This window comes from Oryctolagus cuniculus, chromosome 6 (genome assembly GCF_051225735.1).
Source record: "Oryctolagus cuniculus isolate XC-2025 breed Fujian yellow rabbit chromosome 6, ASM5122573v1, whole genome shotgun sequence".
Classification (NCBI taxonomy): domain Eukaryota; kingdom Metazoa; phylum Chordata; class Mammalia; order Lagomorpha; family Leporidae; genus Oryctolagus; species Oryctolagus cuniculus.
Window position 1 is genome coordinate 115990496 of NC_142872.1, and position 17281 is coordinate 116007776.

Here is a 17281-nt window from a genome sequence, read left to right on the forward strand (position 1 = left end):
TTTATTAAACCAGAAGGTTGAAGGTAACCTTCTCAAGAGAGGTTTTAATTGAGAGAATGAGAATAGAAATTTGGAGGTGATAGAAAAAGGGAAAAATGAGGCTAGACCTTGAAGAGGGTTGATGGAAAATTTGGTTAAGGTTTGTGAATAACTGAAATGCTTGGAGGCTGAGGAGAAGAAATTAGATAAAAGGGCAAGGTAAATTACAAGAGATCAGAAGAATCAATGACCTATGATTTAAACAGGGAGGAGGATGAATCCAAAAAAGTGCTGCTACTTTTGAGCAAGAAGAGAATGTATTCATTGTACAAAAAATAAAGTAGGACATGTATTTTATGGGTTTGAGATCTTATGCTAAGTACTTTAATATTTAAAAACCAATAACACATAGCTGACAGCTACAATGTATCAAAACATGAGATGGAGAGGGGCTATAAGTTGACCTAGAGTTTAAAATTCTTACAAAGTCTTTACCCACCTATATATATACACCTTCACAGCATTACGTGTATCCTCATGCACCCAGAATTTGCTCTGTCCATCTTGCTTTGCTCTTCTAAGTATTTTCTAGAAATGGCTTTTCAAATACTCAATTTCTTTTTCTCTTTCTATAAGTGAACCGGGAAGCAGTATTTGGGTGAAGCAAGCCATGTTTTAAAAAGTTTCTTCCAAAAAATTTACAGATCTTCAAACTAATTCAGTCTGTATTACAATATTTTCTTTAACTTGTTTCTCAAATTAATCCAATTACTATACTATATCTAAATTTGAAACCTGTTGTTTGACATTGAGTTTTAATTATCTTTATATATAACAAAGCACTTATGATTTGAGCCAAAATGGAGATATTGAGACTAGTTACCTTCCTTCTTGAAACGATAAAAAAAGTGAAAATTATAACTATGGATTTCAAGACATTGACAAAAGCAAATGAAGGAGAGTTATCCTTGAGAAAAAAAAAAATTAGATGAATTCTGAGATTGCTCCAATTCTGTTGACTTGAAGGTTTCCAGGCCATAGTGCAGGGAAGAGGAACTCGGACTGAGTCTGGAAGAATTTTTGATTTAAGGACACAGAGCTGACTGCTCAGGGAGATGGAGTAGGTTGGAATTCTCAAGACAGAGCACCAGAAAGGTATGCACACAGAGAGTTCTGAAGATCTGCGGGTGACCTCCCTTAAGTAGCCAGGTGGGTACTGATCCACACATGTGTGTAAGGAGACTAGCCGAGCTGGGGGAAAGAGTCACCTAAAGTGCTAGTGGCAGCACTTCCCAGTGCTCACGTATGCCTGTTACTTCTAGACAGGATGGAAAACTTCAAGATCTACGACTGGGAGGGAAATTATGGGGGGGGGGGGCATTGTAATCCATAAACTGTACTTTGGAAATTTATATTTACTAAATAAAAGTTAAAAAAAAAGATCTAAGACACTGGTTAGACTGAAAAGAAAGGCCTTGGTGGTTAAGAATAATTAACCCCAGACCCAGTGCCGGTCTTGCTTAGTAATTCCTAAAAGTGAGAAGTAAAAGGATTTAACTGCTTGCAACAATTTACAACTTGTCTTCCAGAACAAAGTGCAAGAATACATACAAAAATACAAAACTATCTAGGACCTAAAGAGGTAAAACTTTACAATGTCTGGTGTCTAATCAAAAATTAGCAGTCATGTTAAGAAAAGAATATGAACTATAATATAATCAAATATAATCAAAGCCATTCTGGAACTGATGTAGCTATTAGAATTAGCAGAAAGGAACATTGAAGCAATTGTTACAACTGTAATTTTAGTTATTCAGAAAGTTGAAACATGAAAGATATAGGGATATATAATTGAACTTCTAGAGATGAAAAATCAATGTTTGAATTGTAAAATAAAATACACTGGATTGGATAAATAGAAAATTAGACATTCCAGGAGAAAAGGTTAGTAAACTTGAAGACTGAGCAATGGAAATTATTCAAACGAAGAAAATAGGGAAAGATAATAATAATATAAAAGGAGAGCATTAGCGAGGTATTAGGCAACTTCAAGTGGCCTAAAAATGTGTAACTGGAGTTGCAAAGAGAGGACAAAAAATGTTTGAAGAAACAATTACCATATCAGTTTGGAAAATTATGTGCTCACAGATCCAAGATGCTAACAAATCCCAATTTCAGGAGGCATGAAGAAAACTCTACCAAGTTCCATAATAAATTATTCAACTCCAGTAGGATCCAGAGGAGGAGAAATGACAATACATATAACTGAACAAAGACAAGGATGGTGGCAGATTCATTATCAGAAACAATGCCAGTAAGAAAACAGTGGTCAACATCTTTAAAATACTGAAAAAAAAAATAACTGACCGGATTAGAGTTCTTAAACCGATGATAATATCTTTAACTTTCAGCAGTCTAACCTAGATGCAATTTTTTTTGCATTTATCTGTCTGAAGATTTGTTGAGCTTCTTTTCTATATATCCTTATATTTATAAATTTTTCAAATTTGAGGAAACCATGGGTATTATTTTTTCAGATATTTTTTCTTCCTCTGGAATTTCATTTATATTGTTGGGCCATTTTCTGTTGTCTTACAGATCCCTAAAGTCATGCGTATTTTTGTCTACTTCTCTTTTATTATCTCTGTCTCATTTTTTTCACTTTAGAGAATTATATTGATTTATATTTTATGAAAGTTAAATGATATTTTCCTCCTCCTATTTTCAATTTAATGCTGGGCTAGTCCATATTTTATTTCATGTATTGTAATTTTCAGTTCTAGTATTTCCATTTGATTCTTTTTTATGGTTTCCATTACTTTGTTGACATTCTCCTTTTGTGCAATTATTATGACCATTTTTTTTCATTTAAGTCCTTGACATACATTTATTCTTGACAACTGGAAATTCTTATCTGAAAATATAGTATCTAGGTTATTTCAAGCTAGATTCATATTGATTATTCTTTTTTCTAAGTTGTGTCTTAATTTCACATTCCTAGCAATTTTTTATTGTCTAATAGATAAAGTTATCACGACATGATTTAGAGTGTTAATTTTTTGTTGTTTTATCTTTCTGTAATGAGTGTTATTTTTTTGGTACATAGGGGGTTTACTTGTGGATCAGTTTCTGCCTATTTGGGGGTCATTTTTAAGCTCAGTTCAGGTGACTCTAAAGCAGAGAGTTGTAATTGAGTAGCTATATTCTGAATCATACTCTTTCTATATCCTGTGTATTATAATGCTGGGAGACTACCAGGATCTCCATTTAGCTCTTAGCTTCATACATGCCTTATGGTATCACCTTAACAAGCCTAGTAATTAGTCAAAGACTACTGGTCAAAGACTGATGTTTTGAGGGCAGTTGTTAGTATGTCTTTGCATATGAAGATAGAAACTGCATTAGGTAATGATATCAATCATAGAACCAAAACTTATGAGCTTTAAATTATCTGAGACTAAAACCCACATTAATAGCAAAACTGGCTTATCAATGTGATCAGAATTAACTATTTTCATTTTAACTCCTTCCAAGCTGCTAATTATGAAAATATAAGATATTTAATATGGAAACAAGTCAGTTACTTCTATAATATTTAGCTCTTTCTAAGGGAATGGGTAAATAGATAGCAATTCATAGGCCTAGTCATTTTTACTTTATGGGGAACAGATAACTAGTAGTAATTCTGATATTGAAGACAACAAGAAAAATATAAAAATTCATTACTTTTATTGTCTTCTTTTTGTTACTGTGATAACTGGTTTCAACAGAGAGCCTCCCAGTGAACCAACCAATCTCCATATTCATCTACTTTGTAGTCCTTTTCCACATAGAACACATGCAGTGTGTAGCCAATACAATGCAGTGATAGAGATACTACGTGGGTTCTGAGGCTGGATTATGAGAGTGTATGTATCTTTCACATTTTCATGAAACATGCACTTAGGGAAAAATCATCTATAACATAAGACATGCACTGCTTTAAGATCACTACACTGTGAGGATTTTTAAGCTGCCATGTGGATAGAAACTCACAGTCTGGAGAGAGAAATGGAGGAATGAAAAGGAGGAATGGGAGGGGTGGAGCAGGGAGAGAGCAGAGAAGCTTGCTCCTGACCAGTTTCCAGATATTTTAGCCATATCAATGGAGATGTCAAATATATGAATGAAGGAGCTGTATTGATCACTTGGCCCAGCTGAGCCTTCAGCCACAGCTACCATTTGACCTCAATCACAGGAAAGACCCAACAAGGACTACCTATCTAAGGCCACTCCACTCATGGAACCATGAAATATAATAAAAAGTTGTTGTTTTAAGTCACTATGTTTATGGGTAAAATCATTTGTTGAACAACTATAGATAACCAATTACAGTAATGAGTGCTACTATTGCAATAAACTGTTTATGTTTAAATGATTGTTGCTTGCAATGAGAGTTTATCCTCTCCAAAATGACAGATTCTACAAATTATTTTCCTATTAAAGTGTTGTCATTCTTTCAGAATTTTGAAATGACATTTAATTATGCTCAATGCTTATCAGAATGCACCCAAATAATTTTCAGGTTGAAATGACCTGCTGTTTCAGTTTTAATTATTGAATAAATTTACCATGATTTATTTTGAATAGAGACTTGCTGTCATTATGCAGGTATAAAACAAGTTTCATGGTTTGTCTAGAAGAATCAGATGATTATTCCTTTATAGGTATTTTATTTCAATTTATATCCAAATTTTAGAAATAAATATTATGCTTGATTATCTATGCTTGATTATTCCAGAGAGACCAGTGAGAATGCTAAAAATTCGTTTTCTAATTGTGCCTAGGAAGACTATCGATTATTTGGCAATGGTTACTACTTCAGGAATGTATTTCCACTGTCTTCTCACTTATTCTGTTACTCATTGATGGAATTATCTCTCTGTTCAAATGGGTCCAATTTTATTTTGGGGTGGAAGGCTTGTCTGAAGAGGGTGTCTTCAGGAACCTCTGAAGAGTTGTGTCTCCTGTTTTGAAGTTTTGATTCAATATGTTCTTACCAATGTTTCCTCTACTTTATGCCTTACTCTTTTATGCTGCCATCAGATAAGAGCCATTTAGATATTCTTTTGTTACTTGTGTGCCTGATATGTTATAAAGAGCTTAGAATTATTTCTTTCATGCTGATAAAATGGCCTTGTTGCATGATATTTTTATACTATAATATTTAAGAATTATTTTTATCAGTTCTTAATTCAACTTAAAACAGGAAAATATGATAAAACATGAATTTTTTAATGATCTAGTATATATGAGAAGAAAAGCAGTATATAGTAACATGTGAAACAAAGTTTTGACCTACATAGTTTATAAGGTCTCTCTTATATTTTTAAATCACAGAATATAGTAGTTTACGAAGCAAACTAGAGATTACAACTCAGCTAATAGATATACATTATTATTATCAATTGAACATGTTGTTATTTACATAGCATAAACCCCTTGGCTGGATTTAATTTGTGGTGATACACAATTAGAAAGCTGAAAAGACTGCATTTACTTAGGAACCTAAAATGCTATTCTGTAGTTGAGCAAGTAACCAATCATCCAATAAAAAAGTTTCCTTAAAGTTTCAGAGAAGAAAACAGTTGTCAATAATCTTCTCTATTTTGTAGTGGCAAACACTTTTCATTCAAAATGGGAAATTTGAAGTCAAACAAGATGTGGGAGAGATGAGATCAGAAAAGAGAACTCTGAGAGACTATTTCCAGGTGTATTTTTAAAACAATGTTGTGGATCACATAGTAAACTTGGTGTCAAATAACTTGTAGTTTATTCGTGGCTTCTCCACTCATGCTTGCACTTACAGAGCCATTCACTCAGAAAGTCTTATGAATTATTAACATGGAATCATCTTCATTACATCCATCTGAGATCGGATTTTTATTATTTTCCTCATTGTATACATGGGGATAGTTAGAAGGGGTTGTGAGGGCAGGGAATTACTTTTCATATTCACACAATAGTAGCATAGTTGGGGAGAGTTGTTAAATCTCCTGATTCAAACTCTAAGCATGATAAAATCCAGACAATTATTAAGCAACATGTAATAAATAGTAGCAAGTTGATTAGTTATCACTCTCCATGCATACATTGATCTATTTGCTTATTATTTCTACTTCTCCTCTTTTAGTTGCTAACTAGAGTCCCCAGAACATGTCTTTTGTTGTTGCTGAATGAGTCCAGGAAGGAGACTGTTAAGAGAGTGACAAGAGTCTCCATATTCAACTCATGCTTGTGTGCATTTCTTGAGGTCTTTCTTTGCCCTCCTCTTTCCTATTACTTCCCTTGGGGCTTTATTACTTCCACTTCTGGGATTAAGAATGCACAGGGACACATTCATCTGTCTTTGCTCCTTACTCCCAGAACCTCTGTGGCCTTTTCCAAAAGTTATTTTGCTTCCTTGGGGATAAAGGTAAGAATTTTTTTCCCAGTGGCTTTATCTTTTTTTTTTTTTAAACTCCGATTTCCTATTCAGTAAAACAGTCTCAGGTGCAGTGCTCTTAGGCTCCTGCCAATAGGTAATGGGAGCCAGGAGGCAGAGTCCATCCTCCAGGCACTCAGCAGAATGCAGACCTTGTAGTTGGCAGATTTTAATCAATGAAGCTTTAGTTTCAATGTGACATGGTTGTTTCAGAACTCACCTTGGGTTTAATGTTCCTGGAGCTTTATCCAATATACCAGTATATCTGTAATGAATGTAAGTATCTGAAATGGTATCTAGGTACTAATACTGGTCAAAAAAGAGATAGGGAACTAGGTTGTTTGAGAAAACTGAACGAGAAAAATCCTTACTTCACCCTCTGGATATTGGCTTAATAAGATTACTTTGTTTTGGGGAGAAACAGATTTTGGATAGTCAAAAAAAGAAAGGCAAATGAAATCCCAAGGTATTCTTCAATCCTACTCCCCTACTCCCCTACTTCAGGCAGATTTTTTTTTTTTTTTTTGGTAAAGGACAAGTCTAACTGATTAGAAGTTCCATTTAGAACTTGGAACCATTTGGTTCCCATTCTAGCAAAAAATATAGAATATTATCTAGAAACTTAAAGTCTTGGCATTGTATTTTCAAGTAGTGACTTAAAATTCTGAAGTGTTAAAAAGAGTTGAGATTTACTTAAAGGATTTTGTGATGAATTAATATCCATTATAGTAGCAAAAATCCATAATTAAAATACATAAATATAGCTAAAATTATAAAAATAAATTTATAGGTAATCAAATTGTGAACTCTATTTAAAATTAAATATGGTTTGTTCCTCTCAACTGGAGTGTGCTGCAGAAAAGTCATTAGTTTGAGATGGGGGTAAGTGGAAGGGTGCTCCACTTAGATGTTTCACAGCATGAATAAATGCATGGAAAACACCCTTTGGAGCTGGTGCTATGGCATAGTAGGCTGAGCCATTGGCTGCACGGCGATGGGCATCCCATTTGGGTTCCGGCTGGTGTCTCAGCTTTTCCTCTTTCAATGCAGCTCTCTGCTACGGCCTGGGAAAGCAGTGAAAGATGGCCCAAATGCTTTGGCCCCTGTGTCTGTGTGGGAGATCTGGAAGAAGCTCTTGGCATTGGATTGGCTCATCTGGCCTTGTGGCCATTTGGGGAGTGAACCCCTGGATAGAGAAACCTTTCTCTCTGTTTCTCCCTCTCTCTATAACTCTGCCACTCAAATAAATAAATAAATCTTAAAAAAAAGAAAAATCCCCTTCTATTGCTATTGATTTGTATAATAGTTTGGGTGGTCCTCTACCACCAAAGGCCCATGTGTTACAGGTTTGATCCTGAGTCATGTTAATGCATTAAGGGCAGAACTTAATCCACTCATGGTTTGTGAAGGTGGGGTCTTAGTGATTAGGTCAGATTAGGCTGTTAGGGCAGAGCTCCTGTGATCAAATCATGGTTGCTTTACAAGGAGACTACATAGAAGCAGACATACTCTGTGTCCTTCTGCTTCCTGCTTTGCCATGTAACCCTTCCTCCACAGGTGTTCTGCTACCTACCACACTTCTCAGATGGCAGACAAATGGGGCTGTGTGATCTTGGACTGTGAATCTCCAAAACTGTGCAGCTTCACTCAGGTGTTTTAGTTGTAGTAATGAAAAGCTGAGTAACACAATCAAACCATGTCTTTTTCCATCTCCTCCCTATTAATATATATATACATGTATATATATATATATATATTTAAAGACAGAGATCACTCATCTGTTGTTTTACCCTCCCACCTCGCAAATGTCCACAACAGCCAGAAATCCACGACTTAGTCTGGGTCTCCTGCTCAAGTGACACAGACTCAATTACTTGAGCTACCTGCTGCCTCTGAGGGTACATAGAAGCAGGAAGTTGGAACTGGAAGCAGAACAGGGACTCAAACCCAGGCACTCTCAAACAGGATACAAGTGTCCCAAGCAGAGATTTACCACTGCACCAAATCCCCATCCCTCCTCTCTATCTTTCCAAACATAATTTGTTATCCCTGGTTGAAGCTGGGAAAAGAGAGCAGGAAAGATCATACATGCTGGTATTATTGTACAATGACGTTCCACATCCCACCAGCAAAATGGCCACCCTGACTCCTTCCCTCTTGTGTGCTTTGTAAAAGGCTCTCACTGAGAATTATAGCTCCAATGCTGGGTTTTCCTCCAGCTGCTTCTCCCCACATTGTTGCTGTTTGTTTGTTTTCTGTTTTCCAGGAAGTCTTCCAGGGAAGAACTGAAAGTGGCTCCAAGCTATAAATTTTTCTTGTGTGAAATTATAACATGAAATAAAAACATGTAGAGACTCCTAGCTGATCTCAGTGAATGTGCTATTTTTTTACTTTCTCTGCTTCTCAAAGTAGCTGAGGAGCCCATCTATGTCTCTTAGGATTTCCAGGCAGGCCAATATCAGGCCACATTGTGCCCCTGACTTTGGAGACACACAACACCTTCTCTGAGTGCATCGACTGAGGTCTTCTCACTAGACACGCAGGGAGGGTTCTGCATCCCACTCTGCCACATTTGCACTCTCTTGATGATGCCTCTTTGTGGCACAGGGACCTTGTGAATCACCAAACAAGTTCTTGACCACATCTTTGAAAATTTGTATTTTGGCAGAATAGCTAGTGTTAGATATATTTTTTTGTTGTATTTTGCTGCCCCAATGAAAACAACTAACCAATATTATGTCATTTTTCGGAACTGTCTTTTTTTTCTTTTTCTTTTTTTTTTAACTTTTATTTAATGAATATAAATTTCCAAAGTACAGCTTATGGATTACAATGGACCCCCCCCATAACTTCCCTCCCACCCGCAATCTTCCCCTTTCCCGCTCCCTCTCCCCTTCCATTCACATCAAGATTCATTTTCAAATCTCTTTATATACAGAAGATCAGTTTAACATATATTAAGATTTCCACAGTTTGCACCCACATAGAAACACAAAGGGAAAAATACTGTTTGAGTACTAGTTATAGCATTAAATCACAATGTACAGCACATTAAGGACAGAGATCCACATGAGGAGTAAGTGCACAGTGACTCCTGTTGTTGACTTAACAAATTGACACTCTTGTTTATGGCCTCAGTAATCACCCTAGGCTCTTGTCTTGAGCTGCCATAGCTATGGAAGCCTTTTGAGTTCTCTGACTCTAATCATATTTAGACAAGGTCATAGTCAAAGTGGAAGTTCTCTCCTCCCTTCAGAGAAAGGTACCTCCTTCTTTGAAGACCTGTTCTTTCCACTGGGATCTTACTCGCAGAGATCTTTCATTTAGGTCATCTTTTTTTTGCCAGAGTGTCTTGGCTTTCCATGCCTGAAATACTCTCATTGGGTTTTTAGCCAGATCTGAATGCCTTAAGGGCTGATTCTGGGGCCAGAGTGCTGTTTAGGACATCTGCCATTCTATGAGTCTGCTGTGTATCCCGCTTCCCATGTTGGATTGTTCTCTCCCTTTTTTGTTCTATCGGTTAGTATTTTCAGACACTAGTCTTGTTTATGTGATCCCTTTGATTCTTAGTCCTTTCATTATGATCAATTGTGAACAGAAATCGATCAAATGGACTAGTGAGATGGCATTGGTACATGCCACCTTGATGGGATTGAATTGGAATCCGCTGGTATGTTTCTAACTCTACCGTTTGGGGCAAGTCAGCTTGAGCATGTCCCAAATTGCACATCTTTTCCCTCTCTTATTCCCACTCTTATATTCAACAGGGATCACTTTTCAGTTAAGTTTCAACACTTAAGAATAACTGTGTATTAATTACAGAATTAAACCAATAGTATTAAGTAGAACAGACAAAAAAAATACTAACAGGGATAAAGCATTAAGTTGTTCATCAACAGTCAGGGCAAGGGCTGATCAATTCACCATTTATCATAGTGTCCATTTCACTTCAACAGGTTTCCTTTTTGGTGCTCAGTCAGTTGTCACTGATCAGGGAGAACATATGATATTTGTCCCTTTGGGGCTGGCTTATTTCACTGAGCATAATGTTTTCCGGATTCCTTCTTTTGTTGCAAATGACTGGATTTCATTATTTTTTACTGCTGTATAGTATTCTAGAATACATATCCCATAATTTCTTTATCCAGTCTACTGTTGATGGGCATTTAGGTTGATTCCAGGTCTTAGCTATTGTGAATTGAGCTGCAATAAACATTAATGTACAGACAGCTTTTTTATTTGCCAATTGAATTTCCTTTGGGTAAATTCCAAGGAGTGACGTGGCTGGGTTGAATGGTAGGGTTATCTTCAGGTTTCTGAGGAATCTCCAGACTGCCTTCCAGGGTGGCTTAACCAGTTTGCATTCCCACCAACAGTGGGTTAGTGTCCCTTTTTCCCCACATCCTCGCCAACATCTGTTGTTGGTGGATTTTTGAATATGAGCAATCCTCACCGGGGTGAGGTGAAACCTCATTGTGGTTTTGATTTGCATTTCCCTGATTGCTAGTGATCTTGAACATTTTTTCATGTGCCTGTTGGCCATTTGGATTTCCTCTTTTGCAAAATGTCTATTGAGGTCCTTGGCCCATCTCTTAAGTGGGTTGTTTGTTTTGTTGTTGTGGAGTTTCTTGATCTCTTAAGATTCTGGTTATTAATCCTTTATCTGTAGCATGGTTTGCGAATATTTTTTCCCATTCTGTCGGTTGTCTCTTCACTCTCCTGACTGTTTCTTTTGAAGTACAGAAACTTCTCAATTTGATGCAATCCAATAGTTAATTTGGACTTTGACTTCCTGCGCCTCCAGGGTCTTTTCCAAGAAGTCTTTGCCGGTGCCAATATCTTGCAGGGTTTCTCCAATGGTATCTAATGACTTGATGGTGTCAGGTCATAGATTTAGGTCTTTAATCCATGTTGAGTGGATTTTTGTGTAAGGTGTAAGGTAGGGGTCTTGCTTCATGCTTCTGCACGTGGAAATCCAGTTTTTCCCAGCACCATTTATTGAATAGAGTGTCCTTGCTCCAGGAATTGGTTTTAGATCCTTGATCAAAGGTAAGTTGGCTGTAGATGTTTGGGTTGATTTCTGGTGTTTCAATTCTGTTCCATTGGTCTATCCATCTGTTTCTGTACCAGTACCATACTGTTTTGATTACAACTGCCCTTTAGTATGTCCTGAAATCTGGTATTGTGATGCCTCCAGCTTTGTTTTTGTTGTACAAAATTGCTTTAGCTATTCGACGTCTCCTGCGTCTCCATATAAATTTCAGCATCATTTTTTCTAGATCTGAGAAGAATGTCTTTGGTATCTTGATTGGTATTGCATTGAATCTATAAATTGCTTTTGGGAGAATGACATTTTGATGATGTTGATTCTTCCAATCCATGAGAATGGAAGATTTTTCCATTTCTTGGTACCCTCTTTTATTTCTTTCTTTGAGATTTTATAATTCTCATCGTAGAGATCTTTAATATCCTTGGTTAAGTTTATTCCAAGGTATTTGATTGTTTTTGTAGTTATTGTGAATGGGATTGATCTTAGAAGTTCTTTCTCTGCTGTGACATTTCCTGTGTATACAAAGGCTGTTGATTTTTGTGCATTGATTTTATATCCTGGTACTTTGCCAAACTCTTCTATGAGTTCCAATAGTCTCTTAGTAGAGTTCTTGGATCCCCTAAATAAAGAATTATGTCGTCTGCAAAGACGGATAGTTTGGATAGTTTGACTTCTTCCTTCCTAATTTGTATCCCTTTAATTTCTTTTTCTTGCCTGATGGCTCTGGCTAAAACTTCCAGAACTATATTGAATAGCAGTGGTGAGAGTGGGCATCCCTGTCTGGTACCAGATCTCAGTGGAAATGCTTCCAACTTTTCCCCATTCACAACTGTCTTTTAAAAGCCTTTAAATATCTTCTTCTTGGTCAGCTTGCTGTTTATCTCTTGGTTGTTATTCCTTAGTTTATTCTCCATCTTTCCTTACCCTGACCCCTGTGTCCTTTCTGAACATTTCCTTGTCTGCCTTACTCTTTGCCCACCAATTATTGTCTTTCTTTGTGTAACCCATATTTACTTGGGTAACTCAGCTTAGAAAACTAGTTTTTGTGAGAGTGTTATACTTCCTAGATAATATTTTCACTTTAACTGAAAAATGCAAACAGTGTGGGTGCTTTGGAAGAAACAGTGGAAAACACTTTGAGCTCATCAATAGTCATAGTCTCCTCAGTGTAGCCAAAGGCTGGCTCTGCCAGTTCTCCACCTACATAGGGCTACGTCAAGAGTAACTATTCCTTTCCTCTAGCCCCTGCTATAATACTCTAAGAGGAACCACAATTAGAAGAAATGCTAGTTGGTATTCTGTTAGGCATTGCTAAACTTATTGAAATAATTCCCATGTAAATGGAAGTCACGATTTTAGAGTTAAACTTGGGTTCAAGGTGTAGATTATGTTATCTTTTAGTTATTTTTACTTGGAGAATGAGAAAGGAGACATGATCAATTAATCAGTAACAGAATTTGAAAATCTGTCTCCTCTATTTAGAAGTGAGAGATGGAGCATACAAGCATTTTGTACCTGCTAACACAAAAGTAAATGGAAGGAAACCACATATCTGCAATGTAATGAAAAATGAAGGCTACAATTCTTGAAGTCAAAGCATTTTTAAAACTTAGAAGTAATTTGATCAAAAGAACTTATTTAAATTTATTTTTGTTGACATGTTGTAACAAAGGAAATCAAAGGACAGAGCTGCTGTATAATATTTTTAGCACTTATTTTGATACTTTTGAATGTAATTAGTACTTTTGAACATAACTGATCTGTAAGATATAGATTGGATTTTTATTGGTACATAAAAGAAAAATCACTGAAAGATTTACAGTTTACAATAAAATAATAAATTTTATGTAAATAATGCATTTTAAGAAATTCAACATATTTGTATAAACTCAACTCAACTAAGATTGAAACATGAAAGGCTATCCAGTGAATTTAGTAGCATTCAAATTCCGTGTATTTGGTAACAAAAATATATTTTAGATGATTACCATTGCTTTGACAATAAAAAGAAAGAAAAAAATAAATAAAATTTATTACATGCCTAGAGAGAGAGAGAGAGAGATAACCACTTTCCACTTTATTCTTTTGCTTTCATTGCAAACTTTTATTCCCCTGTAACAGGAATCCTCCCCCATTAAGTTTTTTTCTTTATAATTTATTTTATTAAATCATAAATGTACAACAGCTTCTTAACTACACAGGCATGTAAATTTTTTAAAGGAAAACATTATGTCTTATTATACCATGATCCTGGCTAATAGCTTTTCAAAACTTTGAGAAAAATCTTAAAAAATGTTTCACATGTTATCTGAAACTTAAAAAATTAACATTATCAAAGAAGGAATGCTTCTACACTTTTACAAAGATCACTAGAAAGAAACAACAATTAAAAAGCTAAGAAACTGTCTCAAAGGCATTATTATTATTTTTTTTTTTACAATCCTTCCTCCACAGTAAGGTAATGTTATTAAATAATCCAATCCATTTACAAAATGGCTCTCTGTGTCTGCTCTGGTGTCTTCTGCCATATCATTGCATATTTATGCATGACTGAGGCAGGAGTTTCTTTAACATTTGTTGTTTCGATAACCTGAAGCTGTTCTGTTACCTCTGGGCTCTCATCCTCTCCTATACATACAGTGAAGCTCCAGGCAAATAGAAGCAGCTTCCTCCACGGTCTCCTTGACCATAGCTTCTTCCACCATATGGTCCCCCCACGTTCCTGCTACCACCAAAGTTTCCATTGGACCGTAGTTAGAGGGTTGCTGATTGTAATTTCCAAAATCATTGTAATTTCCACTTTCATAGTTTCCTCCTGCATAGTTGTCATAACCACCTCCGTAGCCCCACCCTGGTTGCCATCTCCAGGTCCTCCACCACCATATCCTCCTCTTCCTCCTCCATAACCAGGGCTACCTCCTAAATTGCCACCTCCAGGTCCTCCTCCATACCCATTATAGCCTTCCCCAAATCCACGTCCATGTCCATATCCATCAGATCCTCCTCTACAATTACTTCCTGGCCCTGGTCCCAAATTCCCACCACCACCATGTGAATCTCCAAAACCGAAATTACCTCCTCTTCCACTCTTAGAACTCTGGACTTCTTGCATTTCTAGACAAAGCCTTTCTTACTTGTGCATTATGACCATTGATGGTGTGGTATTTTTGCAATACCATTTTATCCACAAGATCATGGTCATCAAAAGTAACAAAGCCTCTTTTCTTCCCAGTCTGCCTATCAGTAATTATTTCAAGGGTATCAATTTTTCCATGTTCTTCAAAGTAATCTCTAAGGTGATATTCCTCAGTATCTTCTTTAATTCTACCATCAAACAGCTTCTTTACAGTTACGTGAACCCCAGGTTTTCCAGATTCTTCTCTTGCTACAGCACGCTTTGGCTCAATCACTCTCCCATCAATTGAATGAGGTCTTGTAGCCATGGCAGCATCAACCTCATCCATGGATGAGAAAGTTACAAAACCAAATCCTCTTGATCTTTTGCTTGCAGGATCCCTCATTACCACACAATCTGTAAGTTTTCCCCATTGCTCATAGTAGTTCCTCAAACTTTCTTCTGTGATTTCAAACCTTAAGCCCCCAATAAAGAGTTTATGGAACTGTTCCTTTTCTCTCTCCATCGCGGACTCAGTTGCTTCAGCCTGATTTCCCGCAGCCCAGCGAGATGAGAGAGATCTCCGCGGGACTCGTCCTGGTGCTGGACTGTGAGTGGGACTGCAGCTTGAGAAACAACACCACCTGGGAGCGTCTCTGCCAGGGGCCGGCGCTGCTGCTACTCCCCATTAAGTTTTGTTGGTTGAATCCTGGTGGACCAGGTTAACATGTTTCACACTTACTAAGTCTGTGCTCAGCAAGTGATAGTACAAACTAAGCAGTAGGTATTGTCTGAGGCAAGGAAGAAAAAAGGTTTAAAATAAAAAGAATTCCTGCAATATTCACAAAATTATTATTCAGGATATTAACTTTATATCTAGAAATGGATCTGGGTCAATCACTAATATAAATCCAGAATTCTGTATTTCAATCATTGGTGTGAAATTAAAAATTTATAAAAATTATACATTTTAATCCACTTAATTCAACAATAGTTTAGAAAGGATGAAAAAGTATGATTAATGATTTTTTTTTCTAGAAAAGGAAAATTACAAATACAAACAAGAACTAAGTAAATCTTAGTGGTATACCAATTGGTACAGTGAGTAACTAAGGAAGGCAGTAAAAGTTACCAGTAAGTCATTCAATCGTAGACCCTGGGAGAGAGAAGAGCTTGCAAGAGATCACATAATTTAACTCTTTTTTTTTTTTTTTAATTTTTTGACAGGCAGAGTGGACAGTGTGAGAGAGAGACAGAGAGGAAGGTCTTCCTTTTCCGTTGGTTCACCCCCCAATGGCTGCTGTGGCCAGCGTGCTGTGGCCGGTGCACCGCACTGATCCAAAGACAGGAGCCAGGTGCTTCTCCTGGTCTCCCATGGGGTGCAGAGTCCAAGCACTTGGGCCATCCTCCACTGCACTCCCGGGCCAGAGCAGAGAGCTGGACAGGAAGAGGAGCAACCGGGACAGAACCCGGTGCCCCAACCGGGACTAGAACCCGGTGTGCCGGCGCCACAGGTGGAGGATTAGCATATTAAGCCGTGGCACCGGCCATATAATTTAACTCTTAACCCTGGAGAAATAGGATATCTCAGCCTCTTTCAGTTTTGTTCTTCTGGCTATTCTTAGAGAACTCAAAATGGACTATTTAGCTTTCCAGGTCAACAGCAAGTTTTTGAGCTCCTACTGTGTGGCAAAGACTAAGATAGGACCAGAATCAAATTAATTAGGCTTATCTCCTTAGCTGAAGGAGCCCATAAGTGAGTGGGAAGAAAAATATAGAGATAGAAGATAACAGTTTTACTATATTAATAGCTTGTTCAAATATGCAGTGAATTCTGGAATTAAAAGAATCTTTCTTTTAGTGTTATTTATACTTGTGACTTCTTAATCTGTGTTCTGGGAAAAAAGAGAAAAGAGAGCTATGAAGAAGAAGGAAGGGATGCAGTAGATGTGTCTGGTATGTCTACAAAATGTACGTTCAGGGATTTAAACAAGAGATCTAAAGGCCAGGGGAAGAAACAAAGATAAATAGTTGAGAAAGAGAAGAGCTGACCAGAAAAGAATAAAGTTCTGCTCAGTTTTTGTTTGTTGTTCTTGTTTTTGATTTTTAGATTTTCTTTATTAAAGCATGACATAAATGCAGAAAGTACCTACATAAGATCTGTGAGCTTTTACAAAGTAAACACATTCTGCTAACCTCCCGGAATAGCAACAAGAAGGTTCTTGGTCCTTCGGAACCTTTCACTCTTCTTCCCTCCAGTTATCACACTCCCTCAAACATAACTGCTGTTTCATATCTAGTTCCAAAGAATAGTTTTTTCCTGCTTTGAAATTTTATGTAAATCGAACTGTACTCTTTTATGTCTGGTCTCTTTCATTTCACATTATGTCTATGATTCATCTATATGGTTGTGGTTAACAACAGTCTATTGGATGAATATATCACAGATTATTTTTGCATGTTACATAAATTTTTTTTATTTATTTTATTTATTTATTTATTTATTTTTGACAGGCAGAGTGGACAGTGAAAGAGAGAGACAGAGAGAAAGGTCTTCCTTTGCCGTTGGTTCACCCTCCAATGGCCGCCGTGGCCGGTGCGCTGCAACTGGCGCACCGCGCTGATCCGATGGCAGGAGCCAGGAGCCAGGTGCTTTTCCTGGTCTCCCATGGGG

General features: G+C 37.0%; 1 pseudogene; it reads right to left on the reverse strand.

Moving 5' to 3' along the window:
• Window positions 1-14120: 14120 nt before the first annotated feature.
• LOC100352487 (heterogeneous nuclear ribonucleoproteins A2/B1 pseudogene) lies at window positions 14121-15190 on the reverse strand (annotated as a pseudogene).
• Between the last annotated feature and the right edge of the window lie 2091 nt (window positions 15191-17281).